Source organism: Oncorhynchus kisutch, linkage group LG18, assembly GCF_002021735.2.
Source record: "Oncorhynchus kisutch isolate 150728-3 linkage group LG18, Okis_V2, whole genome shotgun sequence".
NCBI lineage: Eukaryota > Metazoa > Chordata > Actinopteri > Salmoniformes > Salmonidae > Oncorhynchus > Oncorhynchus kisutch.
This window is the reverse complement of record NC_034191.2, coordinates 2,192,185-2,214,293: the sequence shown is the minus strand read 5'-3', so window position 1 is coordinate 2,214,293 and position 22,109 is coordinate 2,192,185.

The window sequence follows — 22,109 nt, the reverse complement described above, 5'->3', positions numbered from 1 at the left end:
ATCTTGGCCATGTTCTGTTATAATCTCCACCCCGCACAGCCAGAAGAGGACTGGCCACTCCTCATAGACTGGTTCCTCTCTAGGTTTCTTCCTAGGTTCTGGCCTTTCTAGGGAGTCTTTCCTAGCCAACGTGCTTCAACACCTGCATTGCTTGCTGTTTGGGGTTTTAGGCTGGGTTTCTGTACAGCACTTTGAGATATCAGCTGATGTACGAAGGGCTATATAAATACATTTGATTTGATTTGATCAGGGCAGACATGTATTCCAATATGTTTCTTTTTACAACTTTCCCAAAATATATTTGTAACCTGAAAAAATCTACACTTGTTATATTTGTAACCTGTAATTTTCTTAACATTTTATTTTGGTGTCATACTTAAAGTAATGTCTTAACCAGGGAAGCTTAGACAAAACAACAATGGATATACAGACACAAACACACACGCACACACACACACAAGCATTTGCATGAAGAGTTGTTGTTACTGTTTTCTGAGATATTAAGTCATATAAGACATATGAGTCTTAATCAACATTTACTTATTTGGATGACTAATCACATTTAATTGCTTAATGCTTAATCATACAGTAGAGCACACACAATATTGGTCTGGGAAGTTTATGTGATGAGGTCTACCAGGCCTATGATTACATGTCGACCTTGGTCCAGAGGACCCTGTGTTCTACGAGGCCAATGATTACATGTGGGCCTTGGTCCAGAGGACCCTGTGTTCTATGAGGCCTGTGGTTACATGTTGGCCTGGGTCCAGAAGATCCTGTGGTATACAGTGGGGCAAAAAAGTATTTAGTCAGTCACCAATTGTGCAAGTTCTCCCACTTAAAAAGATGAGAGAGGCCTGTAATTTTCATTATAGGTACACTTCAACTATGACAGACAAAATGAGACAAAAAATCCAGAAAATCACATTGTAGGATTTTTTATGAATTTATTTGCAAATTATGGTGAAAAATAAGTATTTGGTCACCTACAAACAAGCAAGATTTCTGGCTCTCACAGACCTGTAACTTCTTCTTTAAAAGGCAGAATACTGCCCCCTTCGGAGGAATGCGTGCCCATAGTAAACTGACAAAAAATCTGTAACAAATTGCTAATATATGCATATAATAAATATTATTGAATAGAAAACACTCTAAAGCTTCTAAAACCGTTTAAATTATGTCTGTAAGTAAAGCAGAACTCACAGGGCAGCCATTCTTCCAAACTCTTTCTGTCATCAGAAAAGTTCGCCCAACTTTGACGTCATCGCCCCCGTCATCGCACCCTTCCCAACCAGCTACAGATCTGGGAACAGTTCCTATCTCTTCAGCGCGATGTCCTCTTTCAATGGGGCGCTTCATTGTGAAGATTGCGCGCTCCCTCACCCTTTGGCGGGACGAACCCCTCGGGTCACGCAATACTACGTGCGCGCCTCTGCCTTTTTCTCTCTTTGTTCCAAGATCCACCAAACGATATAGGCTTGTCCTTTCGGGCTAAGGATTTTTATGTATGATTATAACATGTTTTAGCTCGAATCTGAACTTAGTTTGACCAGTTTAGTCGACATATAATATGTAATTTTGAAGTTTTGATGCGCAACCCATAGATTTTTGAGTGCATTTCAGCCGAAATTAGTCGCGTTTGATAACCCAAAGACACACATTTGAAAGGCAAACGCTGGTTTTGGTAAGTATGACTTCTTCCACGACTTCTGATCGAACAACGGCAAAGGTAAGGGAATATTTATGTGGTTATTATGTGTTTCTGTGGACTCCGAAATAGTGAAGCCATATTGCTAATCTATGAGCGCCGTCTCATATTATTGACAAGTGAACGAATTCTGTAACGTTAAAAATAAATGTAACACAGCTGTTTTATTAAGAAGAAGTGTATCTTTCTAACTATATGTAGAACATGTATATTTAGTCAACGTTTATGATGTGTATTTCTGTTATCTGGCAGAGTTATCATAATTTCTCCGGACATTGTAGTAGCATTTTCTGAACATGACGTTCAATGTAAACCGTGATTTATGGATATAAATTGCATATTATTGAAAAAAACATAAATGTACTGTATAACATGTCCTATTCCTGTCATCTGATGAAGATTTTCAAAAGGTTAGTGAATTAATTTTCTTTTAATCCTGCTTTTGTGATTGCATCTATTGTTCTACAAAATGGCTATGTAAATTAGCCTATCTTTTGGTGGTGGTTTGACATAAATATGTGCTATGTTTTCGCCGTAAAACATTTTAGAAATCTGACTTGCTGGCTAGATGAACAAGGTGTTTATCTTTCATTTGAGCTATTGGACTTGTTAATGTGTGGAGGTTAAATATTTCTAAGAATATTTTTGCGTTCTGTGCGCCACTGTGTCAGTTGAGCAGTGGGGGATGGTACCCCTAGAGGTACGTGTGGGGCCATGTAGTTGAGGCTCCTCTGTCCTCCACTCGTTACCTGTATTAATGGCACCAGTTTGAACTTGTTATCAGTATAAAAGACACCTGTCCACAACCTCAAACAGTCACACTCCAAACTCCACCATGGCCAAAACCAAAGAGCTGTCAAAGGACACCAGAAACAAAATTGTAGACCTGCACCAGGCTGGGAAGACTGAATCTGCAATAGGTAAGCAGCTTGGTTTGAAGAAATCAACTGTGGGAGCAATTATTAGGAAATGGAAGACATACAAGACCACTGATGATCTAACTCGATCTGGGGCTCTACGCAAGATCTCACCCCGGGAGGTCAAAATGATCAAAAGAACAGTGAGCAAAAATCCCAGAACCACACGGGGGGACCAAGTGAATGACCTGCAGAGAGCTGGGACCAAAGTAACAAAGCCTACCATCAGTAACACACTACGCCGCCAGGGACTCAAATCCTGCAGTGCCAGATGTGTCCCCCTGCTTAAGCCAGTACATGTCCAGGCCCGTCTGAAGTTTGCTAGAGAGCATTTGGATGATCCAGAAGAAGATTGGGAGAATGTCATATGGTCAGATGAAACCACAATATAACTTTTTGGTAAGTACTCAACTCGTCGTGTTTGGAGGACAAAGAATGCTGAGTTGCATCCAAAGAACACCATACCAACTGTGAAGCATCGGGGTGGAAACATCATGCTTTGGGGCTGTTTTTCTGCAAAGGGACCAGGACGACTGATCCGTGTAAAGGAAAGAATGAATGGGGCCATGTATCGTGAGATTTTGAGTGAAAACCTCCTTCCATCAGCAAGGGCATTGAAGATGAAACGTGGCTGGGTCTTTCAGCATGACAATGATCCCAAACACAACGCCAGGGCAACGAAGGAGTGGCTTCGTAAGAAGCATTTCAAGGTCCTGGAGTGGCCTAGCCAGTCTCCAGATCTCAACCCCATAGAACATCTTTGGAGGGAGTTGAAAGTCTGTGTTGCCCAGCAACAGCCCCAAATCATCACTGCTCTAGAGGAGATCTGCATGGAGGAATGGGCCAAAATACCAGCAACGGTGTGAAAACCTTGTGAAGACTTACAGAAAACGTCAAAGTATTGAGATAAAGAGGGGACAACCCATTCCCTCCATCAATAAAGAGGGGACAACCCATTCCCTCCATCAATAAAGAGGGGACAACCCATTCCCTCCATCAATAAAGAGGGGACAACCCATTCCCTCCATCAATAAAGAGGGGACAACCCATTCCCTCCATCAATAAAGAGGCTTGCCCATGTGGTTGTTGGCTTGCCCATGTTGTTGTTGGCTTGCCCATGTTGTCGTTTGTTGTTGGCTTGCCCATGTTGTTGTTGGCTTGCCCATGTTGTCGTTTGTTGTTGGCTTGCCCATGTGGTTGTTGGCTTGCCCATGTTGTTGTTTGTTGTTGGCTTGCCCATGTTGTTGTTTGTTGTTGGCTTGCCCATGTTGTTGTTTGTTGTTGGCTTCCCCATGTTGTTGTTTGTTGTTGGCTTGCCCATGTTGTCGTTTGTTGTTGGCTTGCCCATGTTGTTGTTTGTTGTTGGCTTGCCCATGTTGTTGTTTGTTGTTGGCTTGCCCATGTTGTTGTTTGTTGTTGGCTTGCCCATGTTGTTGTTTGTTGTTGGCTTGCCCATGTTGTCGTTTGTTGTTGGCTTGCCCATGTTGTTGTTGGCTTGCCCATGTTGTCGTTTGTTGTTGGCTTGCCCATGTTGTCGTTTGTTGTTGGCTTGCCCATGTTGTTGTTTGTTGTTGGCTTGCCCATGTTGTTGTTTGTTGTTGGCTTGCCCATGTTGTTGTTTGTTGTTGGCTTGCCCATGTTGTTGTTTGTTGTTGGCTTGCCCATGTTGTTGTTTGTTGTTGGCTTGCCCATGTTGTTGTTTGTTGTTGGCTTGCCCATGTTGTCGTTTGTTGTTGGCTTGCCCATGTTGTCGTTTGTTGTTGGCTTGCCCATGTTGTTGTTTGTTGTTGGCTTGCCCATGTTGTTGTTTGTTGTTGGCTTGCCCATGTTGTTGTTTGTTGTTGGCTTGCCCATGTTGTTGTTGGCTTGCCCATGTTGTCGTTTGTTGTTGGCTTGCCCATGTTGTTGTTTGTTGTTGGCTTGCCCATGTTGTTGTTTGTTGTTGGCTTGCCCATGTTGTCGTTTGTTGTTGGCTTGCCCATGTTGTCGTTTGTTGTTGGCTTGCCCATGTTGTCGTTTGTTGTTGGCTTGCCCATGTTGTTGTTTGTTGTTGGCTTGCCCATGTTGTTGTTTGTTGTTGGCTTGCCCATGTTGTTGTTTGTTGTTGGCTTGCCCATGTTGTCATTTGTTGTTGGCTTGCCCATGTTGTTGTTTGTTGTTGGCTTGCCCATGTTGTTGTTTGTTGTTGGCTTGCCCATGTTGTCATTTGTTGTTGGCTTGCCCATGTTGTCATTTGTTGTTGGCTTGCCCATGTTGTTGTTTGTTGTTGGCTTGCCCATGTTGTTGTTTGTTGTTGGCTTGCCCATGTTGTGGTTTGTTGTTGGCTTGCCCATGTTGTCATTTGTTGTTGGCTTGCCCATGTTGTCATTTGTTGTTGGCTTGCCCATGTTGTTGTTTGTTGTTGGCTTGCCCATGTTGTTGTTTGTTGTTGGCTTGCCCATGTTGTTGTTTGTTGTTGGCTTGCCCATGTTGTTGTTGGCTTGCCCATGTTGTTGTTTGTTGTTGGCTTGCCCATGTTGTTGTTTGTTGTTGGCTTGCCCATGTTGTTGTTTGTTGTTGGCTTGCCCATGTTGTTGTTTGTTGTTGGCTTGCCCATGTTGTTGTTTGTTGTTGGCTTGCCCATGTTGTTGTTTGTTGTTGGCTTGCCCATGTTGTTGTTGGCTTGCCCATGTTGTTGTTTGTTGTTGGCTTGCCCATGTTGTTGTTTGTTGTTGGCTTGCCCATGTTGTTGTTTGTTGTTGGCTTGCCCATGTTGTTGTTTGTTGTTGGCTTGCCCATGTTGTTGTTTGTTGTTGGCTTGCCCATGTTGTTGTTGGCTTGCCCATGTTGTTGTTGGCTTGCCCATGTTGTTGTTGGCTTGCCCATGTTGTTGTTGGCTTGCCCATGTTGTTGTTGGCTTGCCCATGTTGTTGTTTGTTGTTGGCTTGCCCATGTTGTTGTTTGGTTGCTGCAGGTTCTTTCAGCTTGGGGAACTGCTGCTCTGCTCTGTTTCTTTCAGTTCTTTTCATTTTGGTTTCTCTCAAACTCCTCCAAACTCTTCTTTTCTACATCAGCATGTCCAACTATTGTTGATGTAGCAATTTTATCAAGGTGAAAAGGCGCAATGATATCAAGATGAAAAGGTTAAAACTCATAGTCATGATGGTCTCACATACACACGGCTAAATGTTGTTTTAGCCAATCAGTATCCCGGATCCAAACCACCTGGTTTATAAATAAGAATACCTCATGTTGGAAATAGTCAAAAAGCTGACTTATCGTACTTTTAAAGTAAAACTAGCACAACATGTTTTACACTGTATGATACCATATTGCCCTTGGTCCAGAGGACCATGCCGGTGTGCTGTTAAGGCCAAGGTTGAAATGGTCTGTCATCCTCTGTCTCTACATATACATTGGCACGGTGTTGTTAAACCATCTTCTGTCTCCCCATAGCTAATAAACAATCATCTGTCTCTCAATAGCTAATAAACCATCCTCTGTCTCTCAATAGCTAATAAACCATCCTCTGTCTCCCCATAGCTAATAAACCATCCTCTGTTTCTCTATAGCTAATAAACCATCCTCTGTCTCTCAATAGCTAATAAACCATCCTCTGTCTCTCAATAGCTAATAAACCATCCTCTGTCTCTCAATAGCTAATAAACCATCCTCTGTCTCTCCGTAGCTAATAAACTATGTTCTGTCTCTCCATAGCTAATAAACCATCCTCTGTCTCTCCATAGCCAATAAACCATCATCTGCTAATAAAAACAAACAGATGTGTGAGGAAAAGAGCATCAGAGCGTGACTATACAATGAGACTGTTAATCACAACACACAGTGTAGGGGGTGGCAGTCGTGCCTCTGCCAAGAGTTACCATATTAGCACACACACAGAGAGAGAGTGAGAGAGAGAGAGAGAGACAGAGAGAGAGACAGAGAGAGAGAGAGAGAGACCAACACACAGTTAGAGAGAGAGAGAGAGATACATAACTGTGTGTTGGTCTCTCTCTCTCTCTCTCTCTCTGTGCTAATATAGTAAATGCAGTGTAGAGAGAGGGAGATAGTAGGTATATGAAATCAGCATGTGACTATCATTCTATTGCTGTTAACATTCCGTGGTGTTATACATTCAGTATACCTGTACAGTAATCTGCTCTGACCTGAACTTGTGTCTGTAACGGTTTTCCTTAGGTGAAGGAGAGTCGGACCAAAATGCAGCGTTGTGATGATTCATGTTTGTTTAATAAAGAAAAACTATACATGAATAAACTACAAAATAATGAAATGAGAAAACCTAAACAGCCCTATCTGGTGCAAACACAAAGACAGGAACAATCACCCACAAACACACAGTGAAACCCAGGCTACCTAAATATGGTTCCCAATCAGAGACAATGACTAACACCTGCCTCTGATTGAGAACCATATCAGGCCAGACATAGAAATAGACAAACAAGACATCCAACATAGAATGCCCACCCAGCTCACGTCCTGACCAACACTAAAACAAGGAAAACACATACGAACGATGGTCAGAACGTGACAGTGTCTTGTAAGTTGTTATAAATACTGTGGTGTTATGCATTCAGTATACCTGTACAGTATACCGCTCTGTCCTTAACTTGTGTCTGTCATCTGTATTAGTTCCAATGTCAGATCAGGATTTAGATCAGATCGATAAGAAAGTGTATTTGAATATAAAGACAGAAAGGAGAGAGGATAGCAGAGAGTGTAGAGACGGAGAGGAGAGTCAGAGAAGCGCACAAAGATGGGGAGAGTGAGAAAGTGAGAGAAAGAGCAGGAGAGAGCAGAAGAAAAGGGGGGAGAGAGAGAGAGCAGGAGAAAAGGGGGGAGAGAGAGAGAGCAGGAGAAAAGGGGGGAGAGAGAGAGAGCAGGAGAAAACGGTAGAGAGAGAGAGAGCAGAAGAAAAGGGGGGAGAGAGAGAGAGCAGGAGAGAGCAGGAGAAAAGGGGAGAGAGAGAGCAGGAGAAAAGGGGAGAGAGAGAGAGCAGGAGAGAGCAGGAGAGAGCAGGAGAAAAGGATAGAGAGAGTGAGCAGGAGAGAGCAGGAGAAAGGGGGAGAGAGAGAGAGCAGGAGAAAAGGGGGGAGAGAGAGAGAGAGCAGGAAGAAAGGGGGGAGAGAGAGAGCAGGAGAGATCAGGAGAAATAAGGGAGAGAGAGAGAGCAGGATAGAGCAGGAGAAAAGGGGATAGAGAAAGAGCAGGAGAGAGTAGGAGAAAAGGGGAGAGAGAGACAGAGAAAGCAGGAGAGAGCAGGAGAGAGAGAGAGAAACAGAGAGAGAGAGACAGAGAGAGACAGAGAGCGAGAGAGAGGGCGAGAGAGAGAGAGAGAGAGAGAGAGAGAGAGAGATAGAGATAGAGAGATTAGCTCACGTTAACCAGAGTCTATTCTGAGTTAGCTTGAGTCTTTCAGCACCAAGGACAGTTGTTCCTCCAAACACTCCAGCTAAGCTGTCCATCTGCAATAGTAACCTTTCTGCAGCTAGGGGAAATGTCAGTGTGAATGAATTCATGGTAAGTAGATACACGCTCCTATTAATTTCCCTCTCAGAGGGGCTGCTCTCTGTCATGGACCTGGGAGTGATTACCGTTGACATTCTCCTTTAACATACTTAAGTCACCTTGGATAGCTGCTCCGTGGGACCACTACATGATATTGAATTTGGTGCAGCAGTGGAGGAGTGGAGGAGTGTTGGAGTGGAGCCGGGGTCTATTTACATTTTAGCATCACAGGGAGGAACCAACCAGGCGTTACAGGGAGGAACCAACCAAACTTCCCAGGGTGGAACCAAACAAAATTCCCAGGGTGGAACCAAACAAAATTCCCAGGGTGGAACCAAACAAAATTCCCAGGGAGGAACCAACCAAACTTCCCAGGGAGGAAACAACCAAACTTCCCAGGGAGGAACCAACCAAACTTCACAGGGAGGAACCAACCAGGTGTTACAGGGAGGAACCAACCAGGCATCACAGGGAGGAGCCAAACCAGGTGTCACAGGGATCAACCAACCAGGCGTCACAGGGAGGAACCAACCAGGCGTCACAGGGAGGAACCAACCAGACGTCACAGGGAGGAACCAACCAGGCGTTACAGGGAGGAACCAACCAGGCGTTACAGGGAGGAACCAACCAGGCGTTACAGGGAGGAACCAACCAGGCGTTACAGGGAGGAACCAACCAGGCGTCACAAGGAGGAACCAACCAGGCGTCACAGGGAGGAACCAACCAGGCGTTACAGGGAGGAACCAACCAGGCGTCACAAGGAGGAACCAACCAGGCGTCACAGGGAGGAACCAATTAACCTGGAGAGCCAATTAAAATGTAAATGGCCCGGGCTCCACTCCTTTGCCCCTCCACTGGTTGGTTCCTCCCTGGGAAGTTTGGTTGGTTCCTCAAGTATGTTAAAGGAGAATGTCAATGGTAATCACTCCCAGGTCCATGACAGAGAGCAGCCCCTCTGAGGGGAAATTAATAGGAGAGTGTATCTACTTACCATGAATTCATTCACACTGACATTTCCCCTAGCTGCAGAAAGGTTACTATTGCAGATGGACAGCTTAGCTGGAGAGTTTGGAGGAACAACTGTCCTTGGTGCTGAACGATTGCAGCTAACTCAGAATAGACTCTGGTTAACGTGAGATCATCTCTCAGAAGGTATATACTGTAGGTTCCTTTGCTCGTAAAGTAGTCTAACTCCAATATCATCCTGTTTAGATTGTGTTACCTTCTTCTTCTTACAACAGCATGGGAAATAGACTTCACAGCATGCAGGTGGTCTTGCAAGGAATATGACAGAATTAACAGAAAGGGCATCTCCAGTCAAGTCAATGATGGCACAATGGGTGGACTGGCAGCCATTTTGAGTGTACCCTGCTGTGGAAGGAAAAGCAGGAAGTGTACCCTTCATTCAGGGTATAATTTTTTGAAACAACTCTACTGACATTACAAAAAATACATTCCATTGCATGAGCCACATCATTTAGCATATTTGAAATCAACATTCTACATTACCATGGCAATCCAGCATCAGTTGATAGAATTGTCCAAATACCATTGAAATGATTGCATCACAATACCAGGCAGCCATTGTGAGTGTAGCCATGAGTTTACCAGTCAATTGCCAGGGTTAGAGCTTCCAAGCCTGTTCTATTTAAGTGATAATGTCCGATGAGTCCGTGTTTTTGGATATATTGGCATGGTGTTGTTAGACCCGAGACGAAGTCGAAGGCCGGCAAAATGTGCTAATATATCCTCCAAACACAGGTTTTGAGGGCATAATCACTTTTACATATCGGGTAAGGAATATATTCAAATGATGAATGACATATTTTCATAATTGTTTTTATTTTGATTAATTTATTTATAGTATTTCATCCTTCCTTTTCATCCTTCATTCTGTCGGTACGGTTGTCAGAAAGTGTGTTAAGTTATTAAGTATTTTGTTCTGTATCTATGGACACAACCTAATTGATGGTTCTGGGGCAGCAGGGTAGCCTAGTGGTTAGAGTGTTCAAATCCACGAGCTGACAAGGTACAAATCTTTCGTTCTGCCCCTGAACAGGCAGTTAACCCACTAGGCCGTCATTGAAAATAAGAATTTGTTTCTAACTGACTTGCCTAGTAAAATAAATAAATATTATTTTGCCATACTCTCTGGCAACGTTCTTGTCCCTTGCTTGCTAGCTAGCTCGCTACAGCTAACTTACAGACACCTCAAACAGTGCAGCCAGAATAACAGCAAAGTAGCTACATTTGCATCAGCTCTTTTCTAGTGACATTTACTTGGATACATTCATAAGAATGAGCTAATGATGTGCGATTTCACCTGGCATTGGAAATGTGCTCTCTCGTCGGGACACTGTTGTTCAGAGGAGCTAGCCAACAACACAGCTAACACAATCACTTCAAACTGAAGCTGGAAAGACTAAACTCTAGCTGCACTTCGTTTAACCTGTTTTCTATTGACATTTCTTTGTTTACATCCATAAAAAGGATTTTGATTCATGATTTCAACTTGCTGAGAAAAGCTGCCTTGCCTGTCTGTCTCGTATCTACTCCTGACACTTTCATTACTATGGCAAAACTGGAGATTGAATTTCAATATTGAAACGATGTTGCAAATGTCAGAGAGGCAGACTACAGAGTTGATATAAATCTCAACTGTTGAAAACTAAATGTTAGTCTTAAAGAAATGTGAGATGACGTCTAGATGCTTTTTATAGTGGAGATCAAGTTTATAAATCGCCTGGCTGGGCTGATGAGACAGTGGATTGCGCAGTCAGATGGAACAGAGTAAATAGGCATTTTAACATCATAGATTTAGCCAGAGGTATCTTGTGGAATAGACACCGGCTGAAATGCCGTTTTAACCTATCAGCATCCAGGATTAGACCCGCCCATTTTATAATCATTCTTATTCTATGTAATAACCAACTTCCTCCTCCCTACGTGTGTTTCTGTGATCCATATCAGGGGTAGAAAACAAGTAAAGAGGACAGAAAAACACAGGATGCAGGATATCAATACTTCCCTTCTGATCTTCACTTCCTGTTTTGGTACAAATCGGTGGGAGAGAATGAAGTGACTGTCCCAGTTCTCATTTTCAGAATGTCCCAAATGGCACAATATTTTCTAAATACTGTACTACTGTTGGCCAGGGCCATAGAGAATAGGGTGCCAATTGGGATACAACCTAGTGTGTCTAAATGCCCTCATTGTGCAGCATCACTACTTCCTGCTCCTCTCAGCACAGCAGAGAGTTTTCTGATTAGAAGCACTGATAAACACAGATATAATCTGCTCTTTGGCAAATTAATCCTATTAATCTAGACACCGCAGATACTTGGTTACATATTGTGTAATCCACTTCACTGAACATTGTAGTGCCTGGAATCAAATTCACCTCACAGCAAGCCCTCACAGGTCAGAATCTGCAAATATATAAACACATTCCAGAGGAAAAATAAAACATTATTGCTGTTTTATTCGATATGCTTGATATTACATGAGAAGTCAAACTGTATGTATATGTTGTCATGACTGTCCTGTGAGGTTACAAATAGGTCCGATCAGCTTGGCAATGGATGACTTCAACCAGACCCTCTCTCATCCACAGGAGGGGTGGGGGCACTGGTGTGGGGTTGATACTTTACACCCTGTTGTAAATCAAGGAGACAGAACATCCCTCTCCAAATTCACACAGAAATGTAATTTTGTCTACACAAACTCTAACACGTTTTAAAGTGAATCCTGGACCAAAATATACTAAAATAGAATGTGGCGAATGGTCAGAGGTAATCTAAAGAATAATAATGTCATTTTGGTTGTTATTTTGTGATGTCATTAAAAATGTTATAAAGGAAATACTGAAAGTATACCCACTACAGGTCTCCATCCTCTACACTGTGTATGAAATATGAACAATGATGAGTGTTTTTGTTGAGAGAAGGCTGTAATCTTAAACTATAAGAGGAAATTGTTTCCATAACTTTGTACAAGTGAGTAGTTACCACCCTTTGAGTGAGGTCAGAGAGCTTGTCAGTCTTCACAAACCGCCCCTTTTGAATGAAAATGAGAGGTTAAGAATGAACATATCAGACCAGAGAGGCGTATAGCTGCAGCTCACGTCGAATGTGGTTTGAACACTGAAATCTCAACACGAGGTAGAGACGATAACATCATGCCTTGGACAGTCACTGGTACGGCTGGTTAGCTGTCCTAAGTAAAGTTTCAAAGAAAAACAAATCTAAGTTGGACCATTTTACTATACAAACCATCGTATTCCACTACTCTCATCACCACTGAAAACCATCAACACGGCTGGCTAGCCTATCTTCAAATAAGCTTCAGAAGCGAATGGAAAGTAGAATAAACTCTGTAGTTCTGTTCAGGACTTCACGACAAGTCAACGGATACCGGACGATGGCAGATGAGGCCAACAGTAGAAGAGACGGGTCGAGTTTTGGACAATCAGAACCTTACAAGCGTTCCGCGGAAAGGCCCAACACCCTTTCTAAGAAGTCCTGTTTCTGACAGAGATACGCGGCTAACCAAGGCATTTACAGGTACAGTTGAAGTCGGAAGTTTACATACACCTTAGCCAAGTACATTTATACTCAGTTTTTCACAATTCCTAACATTTAAACCTAGTAAAATGGCCCTGTCTTAGGTCAGTTAGGATCACCACTTTAATTTAAGAATGTGAAATGTCAGAATAATAAAAGAGAGAATGATTTATTTCAGCTTTTATTTATTTCATCACATTCCCAGTTGGTCAGAAGTTTACATTCACTCAATTAGTATTTGGTAGTATTTGGTCAAACGTTTAGGTAGCCTTCCACAAGCTTCCCACAATAAGTTGGGTGAATTTTGGCCTATTCCTCCTGACAGAGCTGGTGTAACTGAGTCAGATTTGTAGGCCTCCTTGCTCGCAGACGCTTTTTCAGTTCTGTCCACACATTTTCCATAGGATTGAGGTCAGGGCTTTGTGATGGCCACTCCAATAGTTTGACTTTGTTGTCCTTAAGCCATTTTGCCACAATTTTGGAAGTATGCTTGGGGTCATTGTCCATTTGAAAGACCCTTTTGCGACCAAGCTTTAACTTTCTGACTGATGTCTTGAAATGTTGCTTCAATATATCCACATAAATGTCATGCGTCATGACGCCATCTATTTTGTGAAGTGCACCAGTCCCTCCTGCAGCAAAGCACCCCCACAACATGAGGCTGCCACTCCCGTGGTTCACGGTTGGGATGGTGTCCTTCAGCTTGCAAGCCACCCCTTTTTTCCTTCAAACATAACAATGGTCTTTGTTGTCCCTAAGCCATTTTGCCACAAATTTGGAAGTTCGCTTGGGGTCATTGTCCATTTGGATTAAAATTGTGTGTATATACACAGTGTTGTAATAATGTACAAATGGTTAAAGTACAAAAGGGAAAATAAATAAACATAAATACGGGTGTAATACTCCGGGTGTCGTGGGTGTGGAGTCAAACGCAGGAGACAGAGAGTACAATGCTGTGCTCTTTAATTGCACCAACGCACCACAGGGTGCTCACAATAATAACGGCCCCAAAACACAGGGAATGAAACATGACTACTGAAAAATTCACGACCAGGAACTAACACGTTCCTCTACTACAGAGCCGAAGGTTACAATGAATAATCCCGCACAACAACCAGGCGGGCCGGCTGTCTAATAAAGACAAACTAATCATCACAAACAGGTGCTACCAATAAACATACAAGGAGGGGGAGGAAAGACAATCAGTGGCAGCTAATAGGACGACGACGACGACCGCCGAGCGCCAAGGGAAACCACCCTCGGTCGGACTCGTGACAACGGGTTATATTTACAACAGTGTTTGTTCTTTACTGGTTGCCCTTTTCTTGTGGCAACAGGTCACAAATGTTGCTGCTGTGATGGCACAATGAGGTATTTCACCCAATAGATATGAAAGTTCATCAAATGTGGGTTAGTTTTAGAATACTTTGTGGATCTGTGTAATCTGAGGAAAATATGTGTCTCTAATATGGTCATACATTTGGCAGGAGGTTAGGAAGTGCAACTCAGTTCCCACCTCATTTTGTGGGCAGTGTGCACATAAGCCTGTCTTCTCTTGAGAGCCAGGTCTGCCTATGGCAGCTTTTCTCAATAGCTAGGCTATGCTCACTGAGTCTGTACATAGTCAAAGCTTTCCTTAAATTTGGGTCAGTCACAGTGATCAGGTATTCTGCAATTGTGTACTCTCTGTTTACTACCAAATAGTAATCTAGTTTGCTCTGTTTTTTTTGTCAACATCTTTCCAATGTGTAATAATTATCTATTTGTTTTCTAATGATTTGGTTGGGTCTAATTGTGTTGCTGTCCTGGGGCTCTGTGGGGTGTGTTTGTGAACAGAGCTCCAGGACCAGCTTGCTTAGGGGACTCTTCTCCAGGTTCATCTCTCTGTAGGTGATGGCTTTGTTATGTTAGGTTTGGGAATCACTTCCTTTTAGGTGGTTGTAGAACTTAATGTCTCTTTTCTGGATTTTGATAATTAGTGGGTATCGGCCTAATTCTCCTCTAAATGCATTATTTTGTGTTTTACGTTGTACACAGAGGATATTTTTGCAGAATTCTGCATGCAGTCTCAATTTGGTTTGTCCCATTAAGGAAATTATTGGTTGGTGAGCGGACCCCAGACCTCACAATCATAAAGGGCAATGGGTTATAATTGAGTCAAGTATTTTTAGCCAGATCCAGATCTTAATTCGTATTTCAAATTGTATCTTCCTTTTGATGGCATAGAAGGCCCTTCTTCCCTTGTCTCTCAGATCTTTCACAGCTTTGTGGAAGTTAAGTGTGGCGCTGATGTTTAGGCCGAGGTGCATACAGTTTTTTGTGTGCTCTATGGCAAAGGTGTCTAGATGGAATTTTTATTCATGGTCCTGATAACTGAACCTGTTTTGGAATACCATTATTTTGGTCTTACTGAGATGTACTGTCTGGGCCCAGGTCTGACTGAACCTCTGCAGAAGATCTAGGTGCTCCTGTAGGCCTTTCTTGATTGGGGACTGAAGCACCAGATCATCATCAAACAGTAGACATTTGATTTCAAATCCTAGTAGGTTGAGGCCTGGTGCTGCAGACTGTTCTAGTACCCTATGTATATGTTGAAGAGGGTGGGGCTCAAGCTGCATCCCTGTTTCACCCCATGGCTCTGTGGGAAGAAATATGTGTGTGTTTTTAACTGCATGTCGTATGTTTTTCCCCCAACACCACTTTCATCAATTTGTATAGCAAACATTCATACCAAATTGAGTCGAAAGCTTTTTTTAAACATCAAAGCATAAGAAGGTTTTGCCTTCGTTTTAGTTTGTTTGTTTGTCAATTAGGGTGTGCAGGGTGAATACGTGATCTGTGTATGATAATTTGGTAAAAAAAAACTATTTGACATTCTCTCAGTATATTGTTTTCACTGAGGAAATGTACGATTCTGCTGTTAATGATAATGCAGAGTATTTTCCCAAGGTTTCTGTTGACTCATATCCCCCTGTAATTATTGGGGTCAAATGTGTCTCCACTTTTGTGGATTGGGGTGATCAGTCCTTGGGTCCAAGATGCCAGAACTGAGGATGATGGGATTTGTGGTCTGTATATTTTATAATTTCATTTAGGATACCATCAGCCCCACAGGCCTTTTTGGGTTGGAAGGTTTGTATTTTGTCCTGTAGTTCATTCAATATAATTGGAGAATCCAGTAGGTTCTCTCTCTCTCTCTCTCTCTCTCGCTCTCTCTCACACAAACACACCTACCATCTCTATATATATCTCCCTCTCTCTCTCTCTCTGTCTCTCTCTATCTCTCTGTCTCTCGCTCTCGCTCTCTCTCACACAAACACACCTACCATCTCTATATATATCTCCCTCTCTCTCTCTCTGTCTCTCTCTATCTCTCTGTCTCTCGCTCTCTCTCACACAAACACACCTACCATCTCTATATATATCTCCCTCTCTCTCTCTCTGTCTCTCGCTCTCTCTCACACAAACACACCTACCATCTCTATATATATCTCCCTCTCTCTCTCTCTGTCTCTCTCTATCTCTCACACAAACACACCTACCATCTCTATATATATCTCCCTCTCTCTCTCTCTGTCTCTCTCTATCTCTCACACAAACACACCTACCATCTCTATATATATCTCCCTCTCTCTCTCTCTGTCTCTCTCTATCTCTCACACAAACACACCTACCATCTCTATATATATCTCCCTCTCTCTCTCTCTGTCTCTCTCTGTCTCTCTCACACAAACACACCTACCATCTCTATATATATCTCCCTCTCTCTCTCTCTGTCTCTCTCTATCTCTCACACAAACACACCTACCATCTCTATATATATCTCCCTCTCTCTCTCTCTGTCTCTCTCTCACACAAACACACCTACCATCTCTATATATATCTCCCTCTCTCTCTCTCTGTCTCTCTCTATCTCTCATGATGAATTGAACATGTAAAAGCATTGGTAAGCCAATACCAGTGTAAATGAATTCCTTTTACCCCAGGTCAACCCACTTCATTAGAGCTGCATTTTAAAGCTGCATGTGCTGCTTAATTGAACAGCCTGAAGGGCCTGGGGACAAATCATCTGACATTTGGAAAATGCCAAGCACAGCATAGGAATCTTCTGTTTATTACACAAAGGCGGGGATGGGAAGACAAAGCAAGAAATAGAGAGAGAGAGAAAGACTATCTGGATTGTCCATCTGGAAATGCTCTACATATGATCAACAATCAACTAATTAACTAATCAACTAACAACTGCTTGCTAAGGTTTAAATTAAGTTGTTAAGGTTATAGTTACTGTTTAGAATATGGGTTTAGGGTAAGGGTTAAGGTTAGGGTTAGGGATAAGGTTTAGAATGTGGGTTTAGGGTAAGGGTTAAGGTTACAGTTAGGGATAAGGTTTAGAATGTGATGTTTAGGGTAAGGGTTAGGGTTAGGGATAAGGTTTAGAATGTGGGTTTAGGGTAAAGGTTAAGGTTATAGTTACTGTTTAGAATGTGGGTTTAGGGTAAGGGTTAAGGTAAGGGTAAGGGTAAGGGTAAGGGTGAGGGTAAGGGTTAGGGTTAGGGTTAGGGTTAGGGTTAGGGTTAGGGTTAGGGTAAGGGTTATGGTTAGGGTAAGGGTTAGGGTAAGGGTTTAGAATATGGGGTAAGGGTTAGGGTTATAGTAAGGGTTTAGAATATGGGTTTATAGTAAAGCATTTGTTGGTTCCTACCAGGACCGAGGCTTTTGTTGGCTCATACCAGGACCAAAGCTTTTGTTGATTCATACCATGACCAAAGCTTTTGTTGGTTCATACCAGGACCAAAGCTTTTGTTGGTTCATACCAGGACCAAAGCTTTTGTTGGTTCATACCAGGACCGAGGCTTTTGTTGGTTCATACCAGGACCGAGGCTTTTGTTTGGTTCATACCAGGACCGAGGCTTTTGTTTGTTTATACCAGGAGCAAAGCTTTTGTTTGTTCATACCAGGACCAAAGCTTTTGTTTGGTCATACCAGGACCGAGGCTTTTGTTGGTTCATACCAGGACCAAAGCTTTTGTTGGTTCATACCAGGACCGAGGCTTTTTTTGGTTCATACAAGGACCGAGGCTTTTGTTTGTTTCATACCAGGACCGAGGCATTTGTTGGTTCATACCAGGACCGAGGCTTTTGTTATGGCAGAAGTAAGTTCGGAATTGTATTTTTAATTACTGTGATTTTTTTGTGTGATTTTTTTATGACAACTGAATTCACAGGGGCTGCATAATTAAGAGGAAATAGCTGTGAGGTAGTAGGTACTACTGCTACTGTGGAATAGCTGTGAGGTAGTAGGTACTACTGCTACTGTGGAATAGCTGTGAGGTAGTAGGTACTACTGCTACTGTGGAATAGCTGTGAGGTAGTAGGTACTACTGCTACTGTGGAATAGCTGTGAGGTAGTAGGTACTACTGCTACTGTGAAATAGCTGTGAGGTAGTAGGTACTACTGCTACTGTGGAATAGCTGTGAGGTAGTAGGTACTACTGCTACTGTGGAATAGCTGTGAGGTAGTAGGTACTACTGCTACTGTGGAATAGCTGTGAGGTAGTAGGTACTACTGCTACTGTGGAATAGCTGTGAGGTAGTAGGTACTACTGCTACTGTGGAATAGCTGTGAGGTAGTAGGTACTACTGCTACTGTGGAATAGCTGTGAGGTAGTAGGTACTACTGCTACTGTGGAATAGCTGTGAGGTAGTAGGTACTACTGCTACTGTGGAATAGCTGTGAGGTAGTAGGTACTACTGCTACTGTGGAATAGCTGTGAGGTAGTAGGTACTACTGCTACTGTGGAATATCTGTGAGGTAGTAGGTACTACTGCTACTGTGGAATAGCTGTGAGGTAGTAGGTACTACTGCTACTGTGGAATAGCTGTGAGGTAGTAGGTACTACTGCTACTGTGAAATAGCTGTGAGGTAGTAGGTACTACTGCTACTGTGGAATAGCTGTGAGGTAGTAGGTACTACTGCTACTGTGGAATAGCTGTGAGGTAGTAGGTTCTACTGCTACTGTGGAATAGCTGTGAGGTAGTAGGTACTACTGCTACTGTGGAATAGCTGTGAGGTAGTAGGTACTACTGCTACTGTGGAATAGCTGTGAGGTAGTAGGTACTACTGCTACTGTGGAATAGCTGTGAGGTAGTAGGTACTACTGCTACTGTGGAATAGCTGTGAGGTAGTAGGTACTACTGCTACTGTGGAATAGCTGTGAGGTAGTAGGTACTACTGCTACTGTGGAATAGCTGTGAGGTAGTAGGTACTACTGCTACTGTGGAATAGCTGTGAGGTAGTAGGTACTACTGCTACTGTGGAATAGCTGTGAGGTAGTAGGTACTACTGCTACTGTGGAATAGCTGTGAGGTAGTAGGTACTACTGCTACTGTGGAATAGCTGTGAGGTAGTAGGTACTACTGCTACTGTGAAATAGCTGTGAGGTAGTAGGTACTACTGCTACTGTGGAATAGCTGTGAGGTAGTAGGTACTACTGCTACTGTGGAATAGCTGTGAGGTAGTAGGTACTACTGCTACTGTGGAATAGCTGTGAGGTAGTAGGAACTACTGCTACTGTGGAGGTGACTTTGTGGCCATTGTGTAATATTATGGTGAGGCACTAACCCTGGTCTCCCTGTTATAAATTCAAACGTGTTAGTGTGCTTGTTTTCAGCAAGACCACTCTAGCTATTCAACATAACAACTTATAGTTCGTGTTCTTGCTTCCACCGGAGGGGTGCTGGTATCAATTCCCTGATGTCATTGCCTGCTATTGTGCCCTTGAGCATGGTTCTTAACCCCCCACTATAACAGCTCCACGAGTGCCCAGTGCGGCAGCACTCCGCATGTCTCCAAAACGTGTGTACGTAAGTGTCTTTCGGAGGGGTTGTTTAAAAGTGGAAGTCAAATTTCCGTTAGACCTTGTGTGCAATTGACCAATAAAGTGATCTTAGTCTTAATCTCCATGACAACTGAAGCAAGCACAGTCATTTAGATTGACTGAGAACACATGCTCATCTACAGCCACAATTTGAGAAAGGAAAAAGGTTGAAAGAACAAATTTGTATTTGTATTTGTATTTATTAAGGATCCCCATCAGTTGCTACCAAGGCAGCAGCTACTCCTGGGGTCCGGCAAAATTAAGACTGATATACACTACCGGTCAAAAGTTTTAGAACACCTACTTATTTAACGTTTTTTCTTTATTTTTACTATTTATTCATTGTAGAATAATAGTGAAGACATCAAAACTATGACATAACACATATGGAATCATTTAGTAACCACAAAAGTGTTAAACACATCTAAATATATTTAACATTTGAGATTCTTCAAATAGCCACCCTTTACCTTGATGATAGCGTTGCACACTCTGGGCATTCTCTCAACCAGCTTCATGAGGTAGTCACCTGGAATGTACTTCAATTAACAGTTGTGCCTTCTTAATAGTTCATTTGTGGAATGTATTTCCTTCTTAATGCATTTGAGCCAATCGGTTGTGTTGTGACAAGGAGGTGGTGGGGGGGGGGGGGGTACAGAAGATAGCACAATTTGGTAGAAAGACCAAGTCCATATTATGGAAAGAACAGCTCGAACTATCAAAGAACCGTTAGACCTAGAGCTCTGAAACTTTGGAAACCTGTTCTAGGGCTCAATTCGATATTGCACGGTGAGTTATGTGGCTCTAGAAGGTTCTCAGACTGAGAAACAGCCTCGTACCTTTGCAATAACTTCAATTCATTTTGACCATCACGAAAATGACGACATTTAGAAAAGTCCCAGAGTCGCAAGACTAGGTGCATTGAAACCGCCTCGGCCCATAGAGACGGACCCTAACATTGCTGTCTGATAGCTCATTCAAGGACCCCGTAGCAATGCCCGGAAAATAAGATTTTCAGCACCAATTAAGGTCGTTGCTTGGTCTCCAAATGACGTATCGAGCCGAAACTTGGCATTCGGGGTCACCTCACCTAAACATAATGTCAGAACTGGACCCACAGCTAGAACATAACTACGTGTTTTATGTTTTTATTAAACTGAAGACGCTGTAAATTTGGGCCTGCTTTGAAATATGTGGTAATTGGCTTCTAAACCAGTTGGGAAAAGTGTGTGTGGTGTCGGTTTGAATCAGTTTGGTGTCAGAATGATATCTAATTGACTGATGGACGGTGACTTGCTGGCTGACTTTTCCATTTGCAATATATTTAAACAGTGATAGATCATCATGAATTTGACATTCTGACATCAACACCAACTAGCAATGGAGAGGATTCAGGATTTTGGGCAGTATAAATGCCATTTGGACATGGTTCACTGACTTTTGGGTTTGGAAACCGACTTCCTATGATCGTACAAGGCAAATGGACATAACATCCTGATTTGGCACTTTCAATACTTTCATATTGCATTTGGACATTTCTTATGGCATTTGGCAATGGTTCACTGACTTTTGACTTTAACTTTTGACTTCCTATGAAATCATATTGCAAATGGACAAAACATATGCCTTATGGACAATAAAAAAATATATGACAGAAACATATGACCAAAGTATGTTCATACAGTTCTTAAACATGTATAGTTGACAAAAAAAATCCAAAGAATTTCAAAAAATGGTCCAGAGAGCACTTTCTTAAGGCTGTGATAAGTTTTTGAAAAAAAAGTCACATTTTCCAAACTTGACCCTTGGGTCTTGACTTGATGTTCATTTGCAATATGACAATTACCCGTGGAGTGCACTCGCCATCTATTGGATTTTTGCTGTGTGTCACTTGGCATTTGACATATGGCATTTGCAATAAGTTTTGAATGAAACAACGTCCATTTGAGTGGTATTGTAAATAGTGTATATGTTTCGTACGGTGCCAATAAGTTCCCATTCATTTTTGTCAATTTCAGGGGTTATTCCCTTACTACATTAACCTCTTGAATCTAGGGGGCACTGTTTTTATTTTGGAAAAATAATGTCCCCAAAGTAAACGGCTATTTTGTCAAGACAAGATGCTAGATTATGCATATAATTGACAGCTTAGGATAGAAAACACTCTAAAGTTTCCAAAATGCCAGGACATGGGCATTGATTCTATCATAGTCCATGAGGGTTTTAATGACAGTTTCCAAAACTGTAAAAATATTGTCTGTGAGTATAACAGAACTGATATTGTAGGCGAAAGCCTGAGAAAAATCCAATCAGGAAGGGACTCTTATTTAGAAAGATCTGTTCCTATGCATCCCTATTGAGCAGTGAATGAGATATCAACCAGATTCCTTTTTCTATGGCTTTCCTAATGTGTCTAGTGTCACAATACATAGTTTCAGGCTTTTATTTTGAAAAATGAGCCTGAACGTCAACATTGCGTCAGTGGTCAGCTGAAGTCTCTCAGTGTTTTGTGCGTAAAAGACAAATGCGGCCATTGTTTC